This window comes from Notamacropus eugenii, chromosome 5 (assembly GCF_028372415.1).
Source record: "Notamacropus eugenii isolate mMacEug1 chromosome 5, mMacEug1.pri_v2, whole genome shotgun sequence".
Classification (NCBI taxonomy): domain Eukaryota; kingdom Metazoa; phylum Chordata; class Mammalia; order Diprotodontia; family Macropodidae; genus Notamacropus; species Notamacropus eugenii.
The window spans coordinates 152,627,999-152,650,444 of NC_092876.1; the positions used below are offsets into that span (position 1 = coordinate 152,627,999).

Consider the following 22,446-nt stretch of genomic DNA (forward strand, 5'->3'; position numbering starts at 1 on the left):
GGTCACAAAGAATCAGACACAGCTGAAATGAATGAACACAACAAAAAGTTCTTCCTTCTCATTTCTTTTTCATTATTTTGTTTGGTTTTGATTGGAATGACACTGAATAAACAAATTAATGTAGGTAGTATTATCATTTTTCAAATATTGGCACAGACCAACTACAATCAATATATATGTCTCCAATTTTTTGTCTGCCATTATTTCTGCAAAGAATGTTTTCTAATTGTAATCATACAGTTCCTTTCTATTTTTGCGTTAGCAAGCTCCAAATTATTTTGTAGAATCTATAATTATTTTGAATGGAATTTCTCTATGTCTTCCTGTTGTGTTTTATTAGTAATATACAGAAAAGTTGATCATTTATGCAAGTTTATTTTGTATCTGACTACTTTGCTGAATTTATTGTTCCAATTAACTTTGAGTAGAATCTCTAGGGTTGTCTAAGTAAACAATTACATGATGTATAAAAAGCAATAATTTTATTGACTCTTCACTTATATGTATTCTCTCAACTTTGTTTTCTTACTTTATTGCTACAATAACTTGCAATCCACCATATTATGTTGAATAAATTTTTACCTGATAAGGAACTCAAAATAATGGAATCAAAATGAAAATAAATGCACATTTATGCAGCTATTTAATCACAGTTAGTTTGGGGAAAGGAGGATAAAAATTACTTTCCTCAGGTTGCCCTATCTTCAAAATAGGCTTGGTAAATTTTTATTAATATCTTTCATCTTTATGTCACCTTCATTTACCAAGTGAGTCTCAAAACTAATTCCCCATTTTGAGTAGATCAAATACAGGGAATCAGTGGAAAACCAGGGAAAATAAGTCCTGTAGTCTCTCAGGAAAAAAGCCTACAGGAGAATTGACAAGGAGATAAAGAAAGGACTTGAAAAAGGGAGAAATCTTGAGTCATGGGATTTCATGCTCTTCTGAATTCAGTTGGGAATTCTAAAATTTTCTTGCTTTCCTAAAGTTAGTTGAAAAAGAGAGAACGAAATAAGGAAATGAAGGTGAAGAAATGATTCTAGGAAAATCTGAGTATGCACAGAACACTTTTCATTGAGAATTAGAGAAAAATTCATGGAAGATGCGGTGCTTGAGCTTATTTTAGAAAGAATGGAAGAAGTTTGATAGGCAGGGGTGAAAGGCAAGTCCAAGAGCATGCACAGAGACAGAAGACAAAGAGTCAATATCGGGGAACACCCCACTGTCCAGTTTGGCTAGAACCCAGACTGTGAAATAGAACTGCAAGGCAAATTGTCAAAAAAGACAAAAGATAGAAATAATGTTAGAAGAAAAATGGCTAAGAGATAAATTTAGGTTTGATGTCAGGAAAAACAACCTAAAAATAGGAGCTGTCCAAAAGTGAGATCAGCTGCTTTGAGAAGTGGTGACTTTCCCTTCCTTGGAGGTCCTTAGAAAAGGCAAAATAATTACTTCTCAGATGTGTTATAGGGAGCATTCCTTTGAGCTATGGTTTAGCTTAGGGGTTCACTGAGAATAATAGCTAATAATAATAATAGTTAAGATTTAAATAGTGTTTACTATGAGCCAGGCACTGTGTTGAGCATTTTATTATCCTATTTTATTCTTACAAATACATGGGAGGTAGGTGTTATTATTATTCCCATTGTATAGATCAAGAAACTGAGGCATAGAAAGGTTAAGTGACTTGACCAAAGTAACATAGCTATTAAGTTCCAGAGGCAGGATTTGAACTTGAGTCTTTCTGACTTTAAGTCCAGCGCTCTATCCACAACACCACCTAGCCATCTATTTATTTATATATGTTGTGAATTTCTTCAAAGTAGGACTTAGTTATATTTGTTTGTTGGTTGGTTTAGTTTGGTTTGGTTTTGCTTTTCCTTATATTCCCAGGGTTTTCCAGTATCCCTGGCATGCTTAATAAATGCTTATTGACTGATATGCAGATATGAGCAGACCTGAGAACACTATTCCAGATGAGGGATGACCAAAGCAGAGTAACAGGCTGGCTGGTGACCTCTCTTTATGAATCCCATGCAGTGCCAGTCCAGAAGTCAGGGGAGGTTTGGATTCGGACCCTTCCTCTGACTACCTCTGATCATTCCTGATTAGATAACCTTGGACCAATCCCTGAATTTCTTACAGCCTCAGTTTTGTCATCAACAACATGTGGATAATAATACCCAGAATGTTTTTCTCCCAGTGCTATGGTGAGGATAAAATGAAATTATTGTCATCATACTAATACAGAGCTGGAGGAAACATTAGAGGCCATCGAGCCCAATTCCCTCATTTGACAGATGAGGAAATTCAGGCTCGGAGTAGGGATGACTTCCAAAGTCACATAGGTACCAAGGAGCAGGTGTGGGATTAGAACTCAGGTTCTCTAACTCCAAATCCAGTGTTCTTTGCACATCTTAAAGCAATACACTCACACATACACACGTACACAAGTGTGTGTATATATACATATATATACCTATATGTATATATGGGGGTGGGGCAAGACCTGTGCTTTTATAAATATTGAAAGCTCCTGCTCAGCAAACATCTTCTAACTAATTGAGATAAACCAATTCTTCTGCAAGCCCGTCTTAGGTACTTGTCTAGGGCATTGAGAAGTTGTGACTTGCCCAGGGTCATACAGTCAATAAGTCAGAGTTGAGATCTGAACCCAGGTATTCCTAACTCTTACATCCTCTTTCCATCCACTATACTGGGATTGCTTCACAAAATGCCAGGTATAATTATTTTTATTTTTAATAATTGTAGTTGGGAAGGAATTGATCAGTCACCAAATGATCAGCCGACATCCCCTAACCCAGCTGGTGAAAACACAAAATACAAGGAGCAGCTAATGTATACAGAGGCAGTCACTTGCTGCTGGTGGGTAAATGAATTTTGGACAATAACTTCCCTTTTCTGGGTCTCAATTTTTTCATATATAAAGTGACAGGGTTTGACTAGTTAAATCCTTAGGTCTCTTTTCAGCCCCAAGTCCACATGCTGAGTACTCTAATATTACCTCAGCCACTAAACACTGAGCTCCTCCCATCCAGAAAAATTAATCTTGGTTTTTCCCCACTGAGCAGTACTCTTTCTTCTCCTCTCAGGTGGTTTCATCTCAGGAAGTCCACTTGGCTTTTGTCTTTCTCTTTCACTAATCTTTCTGTTCACTGTAATGGTATCTATCCTTAGCCAGTCAGTCTCTGCCTTCTTTCCCTCTCCTTCCTGGCTCCACTTCCTGCACTGTCACATACCATAGAAACATCAAGAAAGGGGGCCAATGCTGCCCACTTCCTCTCTGTCCCCTGGTGACATTCGGCCCAGATTTTCATGGCCTGTGGGCCCAGCAGCAGCACTGCACTGCTTGCTTAGCCCTGGAGCAGAGCCATAGCCACAGACTTGAACCAAAAATGGCCCTGACCCCGACCTTGCTACTCTGCACACTTGAGGCTGCATTAGTGAAAACAGATGGTCTGGCTATAAAGCCACAGATGCCAATCAGGTACGCTGTTGGGGGACATGCTCCATAATCAGGGTCTTTTCAAATGGCATCTGCTTCTTTCTCCCTGGAGGTGTAGAGAATTATTGGAATCCTCTCGGACATACATGTCCTCCCTCCAGCATTTAGAATCTTGAAACTCCCCTCTCTGAAAGGGTTTCCTAATAGGGGATGCTGCCTGGGCAAGCTGGTCCTGCAGCTCCTTTTGCCCTCTTCTAAGCATACATGCTTGTAGACCAGAGAGTCGGAGCTGAAAGAGCCAACTGGAATGGTAAGCTCTAGTCCAATCCCTTTTGGTTCTTGTTCACATGTTTTTCAGTCGTGGGCAGCTCTCTGGGATCCCATTTGGGGTTTTCTTGGCAAAGATACTAGAGTGGTTTGCCACTGTCTTCTCTGGCTCATTTCACAGATGAGGAAACAGAGGCAAACAGGGTTAAGTGATTTGCCCAGGGTCACACAGCTCCTGAATATCTGAGATGAGATTTGAACTCAGCACGATGAGTTGAGGAAACTGAGGGTCTAGAGGAAGGAATAACTTAGCAAGGTAACCGAGGCAGCAAGTAAAGCCAGGACTGAAACTCAAGTCCTCTGAGTCTAGATCCAGGGTTTGTTTTGTTTTGGGGTTTTTTTTTTCCATACTGTTGGAGATAGTACAAACAACGGATTTTTCCTCGTATCTAGTTTTCACATTTTAACCTGTATTGGTTGATTGTACGTGCTCTGGGTTTTTCTCCCTTACTAAATGTAAGTCCTGACCTGCTTTCTGCATCCTTATTCTCCAAATCAATTTAATAAGTGCTTTGAGGGGACAGATTCGCTGTTTCTCCTAAGATCTCTCCAGTCTAGCATATTCTAGGCATGTTACTTTTTGTTTTTGCTGAATTGATCTACACTCAGGACAGTGGGAAGTTTGCCCCCTAGTGGCTAGCAGGTGATTGACGTGCTTGGGAATTGCCAAATTCTGTCAATTCAATTCAACAAGCATTTATTAACCTGCCTACTAATCATAAGACTGTGCTTGGTAGACTCCTTGGCAAATAAAAACTACAAAGAGACAATTCTTGACCTCTTAGGAGCTTACTTTCTACTGGCAAGATGAAACAATCATTTGTCCATGGGATTTTCTTAGCAAAGATACTAGAGTGGGTTTGCCCTTTGCTTCTCCATGGAGTCTCCATTTTACAGGTGAGGAACTGGGGCATATAAAGGCTAAGTGACTTACCCAGGGCCACAGAGCCGGTAAGCTTCTGAGGCCAGATTTGAACTCAAGTCTTTCTGACTCCAGGTCCTGCGCTCTATCCACAGCACCACAATGCACACAGATAAGTAAATATAAAGGCAGCTAGGTGGAGAAAATGAATTCAAATACAGCCTCAAACACTTATTAGTTGTGTGATCCTAGGCAAGTCACTTAACCTGTCTATCTCAGTTTCCTCAAAACTGTAAAAAGGGAATAATTACAGCATCTGTGAGGGTCATTGTGAGGGTCAAATGAGAAAATATGTTCAACACACTTAATACAGCACCTAGCACACAGATGGTGCTATATAAATGCTTCCCCACCATCAGGATCAAAGTAATTTCACAGGGAAGACATAATTAATGACTGAGTGGATCAGATAAATTTCATTAAAGAGGTATCTCCCTGGGTGGGTTTAAAGGAAGCTAGGGATTCTAGGAGGCAGAGAGGAAGAGGAAAGACATTCAAGATACAGGGCAGCTTGGGCAAAGACACAGGTAGGGGAGGAAGGAGATGGAAGAAAGGAAGGGATACTACACCCCCTCACCAGAATAGTATAAACTTACCTGCTTTAAGGAGGCCGAATGACCCTGCCCACTCTACACTGTGATTTGCCTTGATCAAACGTCTTTTTTTATTGACTAATTTACAGGCTCATCAAAATGTCATTAGCACCCAAGTTTATGGAAAATTCACTCTAGCCCTACTTGTGAGACTCTAATGAGATGGGAGTGTGCTTTGTAAGAACTATACATTCACAAACTATTATCCTTACAACAATTTTTCACACCCCTTTTGCCAAACTAGCTGTAAAGATCACTTTTAAAAGAAATTTTTAACTGAAATCTATTTTTTTCTCTTTCTTACTATTAATGCACTGGAGAGAGAGAGAGAGAGAGAGAGAGAGAGAGAGAGAGAGAGAGAGAGAGAGAGAAGAAAGATAACCATTTTCTTGTAACAAATAAACATTGTCAAGCAAAATTAATTCCTTCGTTGACTATGTACAAATTTCTGTCTCTCTCTATTTCTCTCTGTTTCTGTCTCTCTCTCTACACACACACACACACACACACACACACACACACACACACACACACACACACACACATACACACACACACTCCATCTTATTCTACACCCTCAATCCTCCACTTCCAATACTAGGTGGCACAGTGGCCAGAATGCCAGACCTGGTGTCAGAATCACTCATCTTCCTGAGTTCAAATCTGGCTTCAGACACTTACTAGCTGTGTACGTCACTTAACCCTGTTTGCCTCAGTTTCCTCATCTGTAAAATGAGCTGGAGAAGGAAATGGCAGACCATTCTAGTATCTTTGCCAAGAGAACTCCAAATGGGGTCACAAAGAGTCAGGCACAACTGAAAAAAAAAACTGAACAACAACACTTTAAGGCTTGTAAAGTATTTTCCTTATAAAAATCTCATAAGGCATTACTGTGCCCATTTTACAAATTAAAGCTGCGGCCCAAAGAAGTTAATGGGTTACACTACTAGTAAATCTCAGAGTTAGAAGAATTCCACTGTTCTGATCTTAAGACCAGTGCTCTTTCCATTACAATAGGCTTTTACCCAAGATAATCAGGGAATATAGCATTATCCTGAAGAAAGTGTACTGAACTTAGAATCAAAACTGTACTTACCTCTGACACTAGGTGAACATGGACAAGTTACTTAATGTCCATGACCATCAGTTTCCTTATCTGTCAAATGGAATTAATAATAGCTGAAGAACCCACCTCATTGAGTTGATATTTGATATAACGTATGTAAAATACTTTGCCACCTTAAATTTCTCCATATGTATATTAGTTATTATTGATGTCTTAATAATGATTATGGTATGTAAATTAGGCCATTGTGAAAAGGAAATAATAAGCAGGAAATGGGAGGTGGGGTGTGCAGTGTTCTGGGCTGGGCCTGACTCTAGCCAGCTCCCTAATAGTTTAGGTTTGATACTGGAACAAAATGAAAAACTCCTCAATCACTCTACAGTTAGCAGAAAGTAATTTACTTAGCCAAAGGAGGAGTATATTCAACAAGGATTGGCATTGAGAACACTGTGAATTCATTCAGCTGAGCGCAGCTCCCATCCAGAGCCATCAGCCAGGAATCTGAAAGCTTCCTGGCACTTCTCCTGGGTGCTTTGTACTCAAGCAGCGAGTGAATGATGTCAATATTCTAAGCCCTCAATCCTTTAAACAGTCCAAGACTTGAGGAACCTCTCAATACCTTTAAAGGAAAAATTAGTCTGATCTACATGGGGGGAAGGGGGAGGTGGGAGAGATGAGCATTAGGCTACTGTTGCTGCCACAGGGAGACTTTTTTCCAGACATAGGGAAAGGTTCAGGAAGGACAAGCATTAGACTGGGTGAGTAGTTTGCATTTCTCTAGAGCAGAGTATGTGCAGATGTGAGGGAATACTGAAAAGTTAAGTTGGAGTCAGACTATGGAGAGACTGAAATGTTAGGGTAAGGAGATTATTCTTTATTTTGTTAGACAATGGGGATGAATTGAAGGCTTTTGAGTACAGTTGTAAGGTAATTAGAATGATACAATGGGAAGACTGGCCCTTTGGGAAGGATAAATAGGAGAATGGAGAGGTAAGGAGAGCAGGTGGGTTGCAGTGGTCACAGGGGTACAGAACTTGTGGCCTTGAGGCCACACGTAGCCTTCTTAGGTCCTTGGGTGTAGCCTTTTGACTGAGTCCAAGTTTTACAGAACAAGTCATTTTATTAAGAGGATTTGTTCTGTGAAGTTTGGACTCAGTCAAAGGACCATACTTGAGGACCTAGAGGGGACCTAGAGGCCTCAATACCACAAGTTCCCTACTCCTAGTCTAGGAATAAGAGCCCTAAACCCAAGAGTCAAAGAGAGGGAACAGATATGTGAGATGCTGTGGGGGTAGCATGAATAGGACTTGACAAGTTTTGTGTAGGGGAGAGGGGAAGAAGAGGGACAAGTTAAAGGTCAGGTAGGGTGTCAGCAACAGATAATGAAAAGTTAGCAAGAGTGGCAGATTTTGTGAGAAGATGATCAGTTCAGTCCAGGATATGTTGAGTTAGAAGTGCCAGGACAACATCCAGGTGGAGCTATCCAGCAAGTAGCTAAAATTGGAGGACTACAATACCATGGAGAAGCTAGGGCTAGGGGAGTATGCTGGAAGTCACCTACATCCATGGGATAAGTAAAGCCATAGACATGAATGAATCTGCCAAAGGAGAGAACATAGAAAGAGAAAATAAGAAGGGCAAAGGCTTGGGGGAGTCACTAACATTTAAGAGGACAAGAGAAGGTAAGGAAATAGTGAAGGGGATAAAGGACCAATCAGAAAGGTAGGCAGAACATGCTGAGGGTGGAATCACAGAAGTCAGGGGACGAGATGGCATCAAGAAAAAGGTGGTCAGGTAAATGTAACAGGGAAAGTTGGATAGAATGGAGTAGAGAGTAATAGACTTAGGGTCAGGAAGTCTGAGTTCAAATCTTACCTTAGACACTTATTCATTTGTGACCTTAGGCAAGTCATTTAATTTTTCTCATCCTCAAATTCTTTATTTGGAAATGAGGGAGTTCTTGATAATCTCTAATGTCTCTTTCAGCTCTGAATCTATGATGTTACGAACAATGCTACACATAATCAAAGAGACTGAGGTTTATGATGGCAGCAATTCCCCAATCTTAAAGCCCTACCTCATGTAGGCTAGGTTGATTTTTCATTTAAAAGTATTGAAACTGCCCTTGTTTCTTGAGTCCAAGAAGCCTATTCATTGAATGGATATATCTCACTCAAAGTGAGAATGTGATAAGACCTTAGCCTGAAAGCACCAGGGTCTCCCATTGCATCCTGGGTCATCTCCAGTCATCCTGATGAATATCAGGTCACTGGACCCTGATGATTCTGGAGGAAAAAATCAGATTGGTGACCTTGCACAGCCCTCCCTCACTTAAATCAAGGTCAAGTGCAAGTCATGCCATCATCCTGATATCACGGTCCTCTTTGAGAATGAAGGACAAACTCAACCACAACAATAAGAAACCACAAAGAGTCCTACATGGACCCTGGTGTTTGATCAGCCAACCACTCTGAAAAACTTAGAAAAAAAGAGAGAGGTGTATGCTTAGTACTGCGGCCTCACTGAATATTCCTCACCTGGTATGGCTAAGCAAATATTTTTGTAACTGTCAGTTCTTCTGGTATTATTTCACTTTATTCCAATACTGAACATGACTCAGGTGGTCAGTCCTACCTTGCAGCAAGGACTTCTTTAAAATCATTGGATATGTTGATAAGGAAGTTATTTGGAAATAGAAGTAATGGTAAAGAAATGAAGACGGAAGCCAGATTGCATTGGGTGATGAAATTAACACATCAATAAGAGAGGTTTCTTTTTGGCTTGAGAAGGTAGTAGATTCAAGGGATGGTATTTGGAACAAAGAAATCTGAGAATATTTGTTATGTAGAGGGGGAAACAAGTATGAAGGAAGGGGTTGAAGATGCATTACAGAGAAGGGATAATTACTGAGGCATAGTCACAAAGGAGGTGAGAGGGAAGAGGATCAAACAAAAAGAAAGGGAGCTTGTTCTTAGCAAGGAGGTAGAACCATCTCTTCTTCAGAGATGGGAAAGAAAGATAAGGTGATAAGGGAGGACATAGAGAAGCTGAAAGAACTGGAAGAATAGGGTAAATGTGCTGTTGTGCAGTCATGTCTGTTTCTTCATGACCTCATGGACCATATTGTCCACGGGATTTTTTTTTTGGCAAAGACACTGGAGTGGTTTGCCATTTTCTTTTTTCAGTGGATTAATCAAACAGAGGTTAAGTGACTTGCCCAGGGTCTCATAGCTAGTAAATGTCTGTAGCTGGATTTGAACTCAGGTCTTCCTGACTCCAAGCCCAGCACTCTATCCACCAAGCCACCTACAGTCAATGGCTCTGATCTTAAGTTATTTGGAGGAAAGATCGTTTACTAAGAATTAGGGGAAAAGAGAGGACTTGGGGGCTTAAAGCCAAGGATCTTAGAGCTCCACTCTGAGATTTGCATTTGCAGTTCACTTGCTTTCAGCTCCACTGAACATGATGCCCCTTTCAGGATAAACTCATCACTTCTAATCTCACCACCATGCTGCTCACTCAGGATTGGATACTCTAAAACCTTTCCACCTCCCTCAGTCTCCTCTGGCTTCCGATTGGAGGGCTGGAGGATGGCTCACTAAACTCCTCCCAAAGCATTCCTTTATAGAGACAGAAATTGGACTTTTAGCTCACTGCACTTTCCATCTGCTGCTCTGTTTGGTTTTCAACGGCACAGAACAAGATGACCCCACAGCGGGCATCCTTTTATCTCTTCCCCCTCACTTTCCAGCTTGCTTTTGCAGATTGTCTTCCCCTATTATATCACAAGTTCCTGGAAGAGTATACACACACACACACACACACACACACACACGTATGACCAATGGATATTTTTTTCAGGATAAAAATTAAACCCACAGTTCTGTTGTTTGAGACCTCTATCTCCTTTATTTCAGACTTAGGAAAACTTTTCATCTTTAGGTCTATATTATTTCCACAATACAGAAGATTTTTTTCAAAATTCACCCACAGTATTTCAATAATCACATCTGCCAATTCTTTTAGTATCTAGGATGTGGCTTATCCAGGCTGGGTGACCTGGATTTATGGACAGCCACTAAGTGACTGCAATCTTGTCTGCTGAAATGATGACAGAGAATAAACTTAAAAAATGAAGATTTCCTTGGCCAAGGCCTGATATTATTCCTTTCTCTTTTTCTAGCCCTGGTCCTATGCTTTCTTGAAGCTCCTCTCATGCTCCCATTTTCTCTGAATCTTCCTGACTGTCTTGCTTTCCTCCTAGAAGGTTACAAAGATGCTGTGATACACTGGATTTGGAGTCAGGACCTGCATGCAAAAACCTTGGCTTTGCCATTTCCCATATTTTTTGTGATCCCATTGGGGTTTTTTTGGCAAAGATACTGGAATGGTTTTCCATTCTCCTCCAGCTCATTTTACAGATGAGAAAAGTGAGGCAAACAAGAGTAAGCAACATTCTCAGGATTACAGAGCCAGTAAATGTCTGAGGCCAGGTTTGAACTCTGAAGAGGAATCTTCCTTCCTCCCACCTGGCACTCCATCCACTTTGTTACTTAGCTGCCTGTATTTGCCATTTGACTTTGTGCAACTAAATTCATCTGTTTGGATCTCTGTTTCCTTGGTTATAAAATGGGGCAAGGGTTGAATGAACTGGATGACTTGTGAGGGTGCTTGTGGTTCTAAATTGAATTCTGCATACTCCTTTCAGTTTTATAGTCCAGATGGCTGGTGTGTTGCTGAGAAATACATCCTGCAGGTGAAAGGAGCCCATAGCCCCCAGATGGTTGAGTTTGGAATACTCAGTGCAATCCTTCTGAAGCACAGCTGGGAGGCCAACAGTGGAGTCCAATGAACAGAAACCAAAATATGAACACAGACAAAGCCAGCTCTTGGCAAAAATTTTAAGCAGAAATATTTTTTTCATTGTCCTTCACTTTGTCTGTCTCTGCCAGCACTCAGTGCTCTGCCACCTACCCAGTTATGAATTCTCTCACTCAAAGTCTTTCCCATCAATTGAAACCTGCTCTCCTCTAATAGAACCCCATACTCTGTACCTTTCTTTCTCCCATCTATCCATCAAAGCTTACCTATTCTGGGTCTTGTTTCCCCTGGGACCTGTTCTCCGGTCTTCCTCATCTGGTAAATTCTTCTGGGCCAATATATTACTATATGTGAATGGATTAGTGGTCAAAATAATAGTTGAAACAACAATAAACATTTTATATAACTTTAAGGCCTGCAAAGTGCCTTACAAATAGGATCTTACTTGATCCTTGCAACAGTCCTGGGAGGTAGGTGCTATTACTATTCCTCATTTCAGAGGTGAGGAAATTGAGGCAGACAGAGGTAAAGTGACTTGCTCAGGTGTACACAGCTAGTAAGTATGTAAGACAGGACTTGAACTCAGGTGTTCCTCCCTTACTCTAGGTCTAGCCCTCCATCCACTGGAACACTCAGCTGGCTTAATTATCCTTAGATATCATCTGTTGTAGTCTTCTCCTTCTGAAAACAAGAGCATGAAAGAAGGCAGTAAGACTCACCGGGAATGAGAAACACTGAATTAGACACTAAAGAAGGCACTTTGGGAAGCACCCTCAAATCACACTAGCAAGTGACTGTGTGCTATGCCTAAGCCTAAGACAGACCTTTAATTCAAGTCTGTGCACCTCCAACTGGACTAGAAGATGTAGTATCTGCTCAGTCTAAGAGAATAGAAAAACCAATCCAGTTTTCCAAGTAGTCTCATCAGCAGTCTTACTTGGATGCTGCATAATGTGCTTCCTTACATAACGTAATTAATTATTAGCCTTAATAACTTAATTTAATACTTCAGGAAGGATGGTACAACCACTTCTGTGTAGAGCTAGTTGTTAAGAATGTGTACATTTTTAATAATGCTGAATTCTAGTTAGAAGCCAACAAGATTAAAGGGATTTTTAAATATCTCTGTAATGATTAAACCCCAGACTGTAGCCCCTTTGCACAGCTACAGCCACAAGATAGTGAGTTCAAAGAACTTTCCAATTCCACATTTTATAAGTAAAGTCTTACTTTTGTTTTTTGCATACTACATCAACCGTCCATACTCAGATCTCACAAATATGTGATAAATTAAGAGAAATACAATTTTTATCCATGGTTTACTTTTAGTCCAAAAGAAAATAATGCAGAAATGTAACTTGCAATTTTTTACCTGGGGCAAGTAGCAAGGGAAGAAATCTATGCATGCTGAAGGGGAGGTAGGGGAGCCAAGGAGGAGAACTCTGGGTCAATGCTATAGTCAGTGGATGGGCTGAGCAAGGAAAAAAGCAGAGGAGAGCAAGATGTTTTCCTATCCTCTGCATAAATAGTTCCATGCAGCAGATCAAACTTAGGACATATATGTATCTATTGCATCAAACTTCGCATGTGATGCTTTGTATTTTGTACTGCCTATGAATCCTGGGTTTAATCTACTGTATGCAACTTTACTATGTGCTATGATGTATCATCTAATATTGTGTGATCTATGGGTTTGCTATAATATATGAAATTCTCCTTGTGTATTTGGTATGGTATACCTGCATGTGGCCTACATATCTGAGATAATTACCTGTAATTCCACCATATACAAATCAGTGGGTTTTTGATGTGCACCAGGAGACTCATTAGTTGCTTCAACCATTAGTTGCCTCTTCCTCTCTGATTGGAGGTCTAGAGGGCAGAACAACAACAGCAAAAAAAAAAAAAAAAATTCCTCCCATGGCCTCCTTTTCTAGAGGGCTCAAAATCCCAACCAGTTCTTCATTTGCTCCTGACTGTTCTGTTTGGTTCTGAATCTACCATCAACATCTTCACCCTGTCTCTGTATTGTGCAGCTTGTGGTACCCCACTCCACCCCGATCCCCCACGAACACACTTTTCAGCTTCCTTTTTGGTTTTGTATTCTCCAATGATGTTGTAAATGCCTTGAGGAAACAGATTTACTTTTTTTCAAATTTGTATCCCCACCACTCATCAAAGTGCCTGGCAGACAGTAGGCACTTAATAAATGTATATCCTACTGTATTATATCACTTCTTCATAAACTTTATCTAGATACTTGGTCTGAATTTCAGGCACCACAAATGTTTACCTAGGAGAAGAGAGAGAGGAAAAAGCAGAACAAAAGGTTTTCTGGCAGAGGGTGACAACCTGCATCACACCCATCCATTGGTTCTGCTCCCTTGTTAGCATTTTTTTGTATAGTTTCTCTTCAGAATTCTTTTGTTGTCCTAGTTTGGTCATTTCAGTTGTCTCTGACTCTTCATGACCCAATTTGAAGGTTTTCTTGGCAAGGATCCTTGAAGTGGTTTGCCATTTCCTTCTCCAGCTCATTTTACAGATGAGCAAACTGATGCAAACAGGGTTAAGTGACTTGCCATTGATAACACAGCTAGTAAATGTCTGAGGTTGGAATTGAACTAAGGAAGATAGGTCTTCCTAATTCCAGGCTCACTCAACCACCTGGCTGCCTTAGTTTCCTTCAAAGCCTTCTCTACTCCCCCTATTTGTCCCCTCTCTGCTTTCTTTCCCCAAATTACTTTGTACTTGCTTAACTGTATACACTAAATAATCTCTTTCCAATAGAATGCAAGTCCCTTGAAGGCAATGACTCTTTTTATTTCACTAGAGCCTAGCATGGTACCAAATACATAGTTGGTTGGTTGTTGTTCTTCACTTTTGAAGAGGACCAAAACGACATCACCATGATAAAGTGAAGTTTCAGTGTGTCTGATTGTGGCTGATCAGACCAATATGAGCTTGGAATGCTCTACCACAGACTGGGCACAGATAGTCCATGTGAATATTTGGGGTGGATACTCCAAATTTGCACATCCTACATTTACTTTCTGTTATCTCAATTCTGCTTTGCTCATAAAGCACAGCATTCTTTCTGATGTGGGTATACCATGCTGAGAGGTCCTGTGCCAGTGTCTCCCATGTTGCACAGTCAAATCCAAAGTTCTTGAGAGAGACCTTGAGAGTGTCTTTGTATCACTTCTTCTGACCTCCATGTGATCTCCTGCTCCATGCGAGTTCTCCATAAAATAGTCTTTTTGGCAAGCATACATTTTGCATTCAAACAACATGGCCAGCCCATCGGAGTTGTGCTCTGCAGCATAGTTTGAATGCTTGGCAGTTCAGCTCGAGCAAGGACTTCAGTGTCTGGTACCTTATCCTGCCAGGTGATCCTCAGAATCTTTCTAAGACAGTTCAGATGGAAGCAATTCAGTTTCCTGGCATGGTGCTGTTAGACTGTCCATGTTTCACAGGCATACAACAATGAGGTTAGCACAACAGTTCTGTAGACCTTCAGTGTGGTAGTCAGTCTAATACCTTTTCTCTTCTAAACTTTTCTTCGGAATCTCCCCAAAACTGAGCTAGCTCTGGCAATGTGTGCATCAACCTCATTGTCAATGTGTACATCCCTGGAAAGTACACTACCAAGGTAAGCGAACTTATTCACAGCATTCAAAACTTCTCCATTTGTTGTAACCAATGCTTCGAGGTCTGGATGGTGTGGTGGTGGTTGACCTGTGTTTTCTTGGTGTTAATTATTAGGCCAAAATTAGCACAGGCAGCAGGAAATTGACTCATATTTTGTTGCATCTCAGCTTCAGAGGCTGCACTGAGTGCACAATCATCTGCAAACAGAAAATCATGCACCAACACCCCCTCCACTTTGGTCTTGGCTTGTAGCCTTTTCAAATTGAAGAACTTAACCATCAGTACAGTAGTTGACCTTGATCCTGTGTTCATCCTTATTGAAAGCATTTGACAACATGGCTGAAAACATCATGCTAAAAAGCATGGGAGCAAGCACACAGCCCTGTTTCACTCCATTGATGACTGGGAAGGCACAAGAGCATTGTCCATTATCTAGAACACAGGCAAACACGCCATCATGAAATTGACACACAGTACTGATGAACTTCTCTGGGCAACCAAATTTTGACATAATTTTTCATAAGCCTTCACAACTAATAGTGTTAAAGTTCTTAGTCAGATCTACAAACATTGTGTACAGAGCTGTGTTCTGCTCCTGGCATTTCTCCTGGAGTTGTCAGGGGGTAGCTAAGTGTCTCAGTAGATAGAGCACCTGGTTTGGAATCCAACAGCCTCACTGTCCTGAGTTCAAATCTGGCCTCAGACACTTACTAGCTGTATGACCCTGGGCAAGTCACTTAACCCTGTTTGCCTCAGTTTCCTCATCTGTAAAAAATGAGCTGGAGAAGGAAATGGCAAATCAAATACATAGTAGATACTTAATAAGTAGTTGTTGAATTAAATAGGATATACAAGAAATAGTTTTCATTATTTGAGAATATTGTCATTTAATAGTTATTATGGTACATTTAAAGTTTAAGTTTAAAAATTAATTTTGAAAGGAAATTAAATTCAAAATACTAGTGAAATATATATCACTGCAACCATTACCCCAGAAGAGAGGGGTTATGGTAGTAGTCCAACACTCACTAGTTTCCATTCTCCCCTTCCTAAAGGATAGAGAAAAGAAAAAAAATTCTAGATTCTCATGAAAAAGAAGAGATGTTGACTACTTTCATCAATAGCCTGGGAAAGAAAGAGAGATATAGCTACAGGTCTGCCAGGAATCTGAGAGAGACAGAGACAGAGAGAGACAGAGACAGAGAGACAGAAACAGAGTCAGACAGAGAGAAGGAGAGAGAGAGGAGAGAGAGAGAAGGGGGAGAGAGAGAGAGAGAGAGAGAGACAGAGACAGAGACAGAGACAGACAGAGAGAGACAGAGAGAGACAGAGAGACAGAGACAGAGACAGAGAGACAGAGACAGAGAGACAGAGAGAGACAGAGACAGAGAGACAGAGAGAGACAGAGACAGAGAGAAAGACAGAGAGACAGAGAGAGAGACAGAGAAAGAGAGAGAGAGACAGAGAGAGAGAGAAGGAGAGAGAGAGAAGGAGGCAGGCAGGGAGGGAGGGAGAGACAGAGATACAGAGAGACACAGAGAGAGAGCACAGGAATCTTACGCATAGCTTGTCTGTATCCTTCCTTTTACTAGTTTAGCTAGGACACATGTAAGAGGCCAATAAAAATGATCTCTCTTACTTAGATTGCTGTATCCTGCTCTTTATTTCCTCCAGGGATCTGGAGACTGAGCTAAACCTTCTCCTCCTTTCAAGCAGGAATTGTTTGATTTATTGTATTTGTATTCCTAGTGTCTAGTTCAGTGCCTGGCACATAGTAAGTACTTAATACATTCAATCTTCAACTTTTACAGGAATAACATTCCTAGAAAATGGTGTGAAAGTAAAAAATGTGAGTGTTAATACGCTGAACCTAGGAAATAGGTGATTAGGTTTTCACGACCAAACAAAACTGTAATCTTTTGCTAGAGATTGCTAAAAATAATACACTTTTATGCATAAATTCTTTATAACGAAACATTGATTCTGATAATATGCACTTTCCCCAACACAGTAACCATGAAATAAACAATAAAATGCAGTATACAGAATAAAATTGGTAACATACAAAGCATTTTTCTCACTAGTAATTCCTTAGAATTCGGTGACTTTTTGTGCTGATATCTTAATTTAAAAATTAATTTCAAACAATATTCATTTTCATAATACATGAAATCTATAGTACCATAAATACTGTAAAACAAATAAAATTCTTAAAACTAACACAGTTTTTAACCTGAATCTTACCTTTTTCTGTGTCCAATGGTGGTTTGAGGATGCTGAACTGTATACTATACTGCTGTAAACCTCCGTACCTTCATCACCCTCTGAAAAACAAGAGAGGGGTTGTTGGATCTTTAGTCACTGCTATTGGAACACACCAAGAATAGTGAGGTCTTGACATCACCTCTGACACTCTGTCCTTCATGGATGGAGTTGGAAATCGCGAAGGACACACCAGCTTAAATAAGCCATCAGTGATGTCTGCTTCATGTGCCATTTGAGATCCTTAAGGCTCTCAGAATATGAGAATGTAGCAGAGGTGAGTTAACATTTAACCTTGAAGTTGAAATTGATGATAGGATAAATGCAACCTCAGTGTCCCTTGCCAGGTGGTCAGTTATATCAAACCACCCTAGTAGGACACTAGCAGTTCTACAAACTTGCACACATGGCACCTCTAATTTTTTCCCCTACTGTGCATAGCCATGAATGTATCTGGTTGCCAACATGAAAAAGAAAGTGAAGTTACTAATAAAATGACATGAATGTTTAAAGTTTCAAAAGTTAAATGCTTGAATGCTGAAGATTGACTGATACATATCAGTTCTTCCTTGGGTATACATCTCCTTTTGAATGATAAACCAATTTTGAATTAAGGTCCTGCCCTGCAACTGAAAATTGACTCTTCAGTTCAGTCATGTGACCCATTGCTACCCACTTCTCTGAGATCTGTTGTTCTGATGGGAGCTGAGCATTGGGGGTGGGGGAGGGGGAGTTGTGTGCACATTATCATGTTCTTTTACAACTAGTTTGAAATGTTGATTTATAATAATATAAGGAGGTTCCTAAAACTATCAGGGGAAAGGTATAGTAGAAAGAGGAACGCATTTGGAGTTAGAAGACAGAGTGCTTTAGAAAAGACATGACCTCAATAAGCCTTTTTCCACATCTGTAAAATGAAAGGTTTGGGCTAGGAATCCTCAATGGTCTCTTCCTATTTAAAAATAAAATAAATCTATGATCTATGATTATATCACTGCAGGTCAGTGAAGAAGCCATACCAACAAGGGGAATATGATAAACAGAGGGAGTGGAGAAGATCTTGTAGAGAAAGTTCCATACCACAGACTTCAAGGGAGGAACTCACATCAACAGAAAACCTTAATATGTAAACACCCTTCACTTAGTAACTGTTGAGAGCACTGAAGTATACGTGTGAATCATTTGGGGATTTTAAATTGTTATAGAGTATCTAATGTTTTCTGACTTTCTGTATTTCTAATAAAACTTTCTTTGATATACTATCACCATCTTCTACCCCATGTTGACAATAGAGGCTGAGAAATAGTCATATTTCTCAGTGGATCATAAGTCCTGAATCTGAACGTATGCTGTTCCCAAAGTAATATTAGTGGTTAAAAAAGGATTTCAATAGCATCCCAACTGTTGTCCTGACAACTCAAAAACAAGATAATTTTCAAAATTTCTTGCCTTGTACCTCCCCCCAAACCAGATACAGTCAACACTGATTTATAAACTGCCCAAATAATAAACTGCTTGAAGGCTGGAGCAGCATTAAATATTTCTTTTGTATTTAGATAATTGATAACAAAATCTTAGACTTGAACAGGACTTGTCATTTAATCCAACCAAAGTCCTCATTTTCAGGGATTAAAAAACTAAAGAATGGGAAGGTTGAACGACTTGTCCAAAATTACACAGAGATTTAATGGATAAGCAAGACTACAAGTGTTTACTTGGCACAAGGCTAAAGCAATAGAAGGCTGCCAGTAAATACTTGTGGGATGAAATTAAATGGATGTTTGAAGTAACAAGGTTATTACTCAAGAATTTTCCTAAATTTGCCAATGACCAATTCAATGTAAGTGTGAAGGGGACAAGGCCAGAGCACATCATTTATTATTACCAAGATCAGCTCACAAATTGAAGGAATTATTTCATTAAGAACCTTCAAGCAGCGTTCATAATGATTACAGGACAATGGTATGGCAGGAAAGTGGAAGCAGCTAATACTATACCTTGTTCCTTTGAGAAAGGGAGTAGCCAGAAGGAAAGATGGAAAATTCTGCTACACACTCTGTTCTACTGAGACTATGTCTACTACCATGTTCAGGTCTAAGCACAATATTTGAGTGAGAATATTGAAAAAAACTAGAGTGCATCCAAAAGTGGACACCCAGGGTTGCTGCCAGTTCTGGAAAGTATGCCGCACAAAGCAGAGTTAAAGAACTAAGAATGCTTAGAAGACCCATGGAGGACACAGTGCATGTTTAATGTTGAATGGGATGTTCCTAGACCAGAGGCTGAGCTATGAGTTGTGGCTATGTTGCAAAGAAGTGAATTTAGGTTTGCATAAGAGGAAGGTTCCTAAAAAAAAAATTGTTACCTCCAAGAGCGGAATAGGATCCTTCAAGAGCTTGTGGGTTCTTCTTCCCAGGAGGTCTTTGAGGTAAAATTTGTCAGACATATTGTAAATGGAATTCCTGTATTGCTATGAGTTAGATCAGATGACCTCTGAGATCCTTTCCAGCTCCTGTATTCTGAGATAATAAATGCACAATTTCATTCCTCTTTTTGAATTTGTGAAAGTCAGAAACTGTTGTGGAAAATGCTCTCCTTGTGAATTTCCCTAACTCCTGCAAAATTGCTCAGTTATTACCTAAGCCATAAACTACCTTGGACAGAGACCTACGTTTTGTAGCTCTGATGGGTAGGTAACTGTTTTCCCTTTGTTGTTCAGATCTTCAACTGGAGATTGAGAAGCTTTTTTTTTTAATGAGCCCTCCTTTGTCCCTTGTCTCCTGTCCTCCAGTGTGTATTTCAATTGGTCCTTTTCTGGAAAAGCAAAGTAGATCTAAAGTCACTCTGGACCATTCCTATAGCTTTGGTTTTTAATGTTTGCTGTGTGTGGGCAGAGAATGTTGAGGAGAATAATAGGAAAGAACTAGCCTGAATTTGTACCTAGACAGCCTATCACCTCTTCCTTCTTATTTGAAAACAAGCAAAACTTCTTTAGAAACCACAAAGCTAAGGCTAAAAATAGATGGGTATGAAGGATTTTAAGAACAAAAATCAGTGACAGTTTTTAAAGGCAGCTCTCGCACATCTGGAATTAGGCTACTACGTATAATATTTAAATTATATTGCAACCTACTATAAGTGGTGTAGTGGTACAGCACTTGGAATTAGTTGTATGACCCTAAGCAAGTCACTCTCTGTGTTGATGATGTTCAGATCTACTTATCCATCCTAACCTCCCTACTGAACTCCAGTCTCACTTCCCAAACTACCTATTGGACATCTTCAGCTGGAAGCCCCGTAAGCATCTTAAACACAACTGTTTACGTCCAAAACTGAATTCATTATTATTCTCCCAAAACCTTCCCCACTTATAAACCAGGAATCTCCTTCTTGTCTCTCTACTATTACTCTCTCTACCCCCTCCTCCCATATCCAATGTGTTGCCAAGGCCCATCAATTTTGTCTTCATAGCATCTCTTATATCTACCCCCTTTTCTATTTTAATGCTTCTACTACCTTAGTGTATGTAGATCCTCATCACTTCATACCCAGGCTATTACAATAATCTGCTGGTTGATCTACCTCCTACAAGTCTCTCCCCACTTCACTATATCCTCTATTAAAATGTCAAAGTAGTCTACCTGAAGCACAAGTTTGACCACATCACACCCCCCAGCCACCCCACCTCCACTCAGTAAACTATGGTTCCCTATTACCCTCAGGATCCAACATAGAATTCTATGTTTAGTGTTCAATGCCCTTCATAACTTTGTCTCCTCCTACTGTTCTAGTCTTCTTATGCCAGACATACACACACACACACACACACACACACACACACACACACATGCATGCACGCACGCACACACACATCACACTCTGATCCAGCAACATTGGCTTGCTGTCTATTCCTTACACAAGATACTCCATGTCTCAGCTCTGGGAATTTTCAATAAATGTCACTGCTGCCTATAATCCTCTCTCTCCTCTACTCTGTCTACTGACATTCCTGACTTTCTCCAAGTCCCAAATCAAATCCTACCTTCTTCAAGAAGATTTTCCTGATTCTTCTTAATGCTAATGCCTTCTCTCTATTGATTATTTCAAATTAATTTGGTATAGAGCTTGCTTGTTTGCATATTGTCTCTCTGTTTCACGTGGACCATCTTTACTGCTATGTTTAGTTCTAAATACAATATGGCAGCTCTAACCACAAGAGTGTGGAGGCCTTGAGAGCAGGGATTGTCTTCTGTAGGAAGGGACGGAGGTTCTACTCTGTATCCTCAGCACTTAGCACAGTGCCTGGCACATAATCAGAGCTTAATAAATGCTTATTGACCAACTTTCAGCCCAAATTATTCATTCTAACAGAATTGTTAACATTTATGACATCTTATGGGACTTTCTCGAAGGGTTTAGAGTGGAATATTTTCTCTCTTTGAACATGAAAAAGTTAAGTGAAGATTTAAAATGAATCTTAAGGGATAGACTTCTAACAATATGCCTATAACTTAAATCATTAGCTTGCCATCTGCTGTGGTAAAGGTTTCCTCGGAATTATCTGCTTAATGCTCTTCATGTCACTGCTGGAAAAAGGCAAATGATTCTCGTTTGAGCCACATAAAATCCTCCCACAATGCCTTCTGTGCCTCACTCCCTATGACTCCTTAGGGCTCAGTGGAGCATTGGCTTGGAGGAGCTTAACGAAGGGGTTGCTTCAATGTATGTCTTTCATTTTGATCCCATTTTCTATCATCTCTTTCATGTTGTATAAATATTTTATCTTGACTATTTCTTATGAAATATACCTGTCACTGTCTAAAACCTTGTGTGAAGATGACTTTTTTTCTGACTTTAGGAGAGTATTCCTTTTAAACTTTCTCTTTCCTTGCTTCTCTTGGGTCCTGCTTTACAAGATTTCAGGCATTGTGTCATATCTAAAACAGTTTTTTAAGTGTTTGGAAAAATGTTTCAAGCTTGCACTTCATCGCTTGAATCCAGTGCTTCTCAACCTTTGGGCTGTGGACTCCTGAGGAGCTGCAGATTTATTTCAAGGAGACTGTCAATCCATCTGCACACCAGCTATATCCTTTAAATGGTTCAGTGTAACGAATAAGCAAAGATGCCTTCTTTAGACCAGTTTAGCATAGTCTAGCATGGACTGGCTTTCAAATGTATGTAGATGTTATTATAATGAATAAAATAGACATTTATTTAAAATGGTGATGCAATCCACAGTAGTTTGTACTCATTGTATAGTTTTTCAATCAGTAGATATTAATAGAATGATTAACATCTGGTGAGAATCCAAGGAATTTGGGATGCTGTAAAGCAATCCTCA

The 22,446-nt window shown here is 40.0% G+C and overlaps 1 long non-coding RNA gene across 1 annotated transcript in view; it reads right to left on the minus strand.

Moving 5' to 3' along the window:
* Positions 1-12,907: 12,907 nt before the first annotated feature.
* LOC140505351 (uncharacterized) overlaps positions 12,908-22,446 on the minus strand; it is a 57,638-nt gene continuing 48,099 nt past the window's right edge. The window contains exons 3-4 of the long non-coding RNA XR_011967461.1: positions 17,088-17,167; positions 12,908-13,067 (exon numbers count right to left, since the gene is read on the minus strand). This is a non-coding gene — a long non-coding RNA (uncharacterized lncRNA). The remainder of the gene's footprint in view (positions 13,068-17,087; positions 17,168-22,446) is intronic.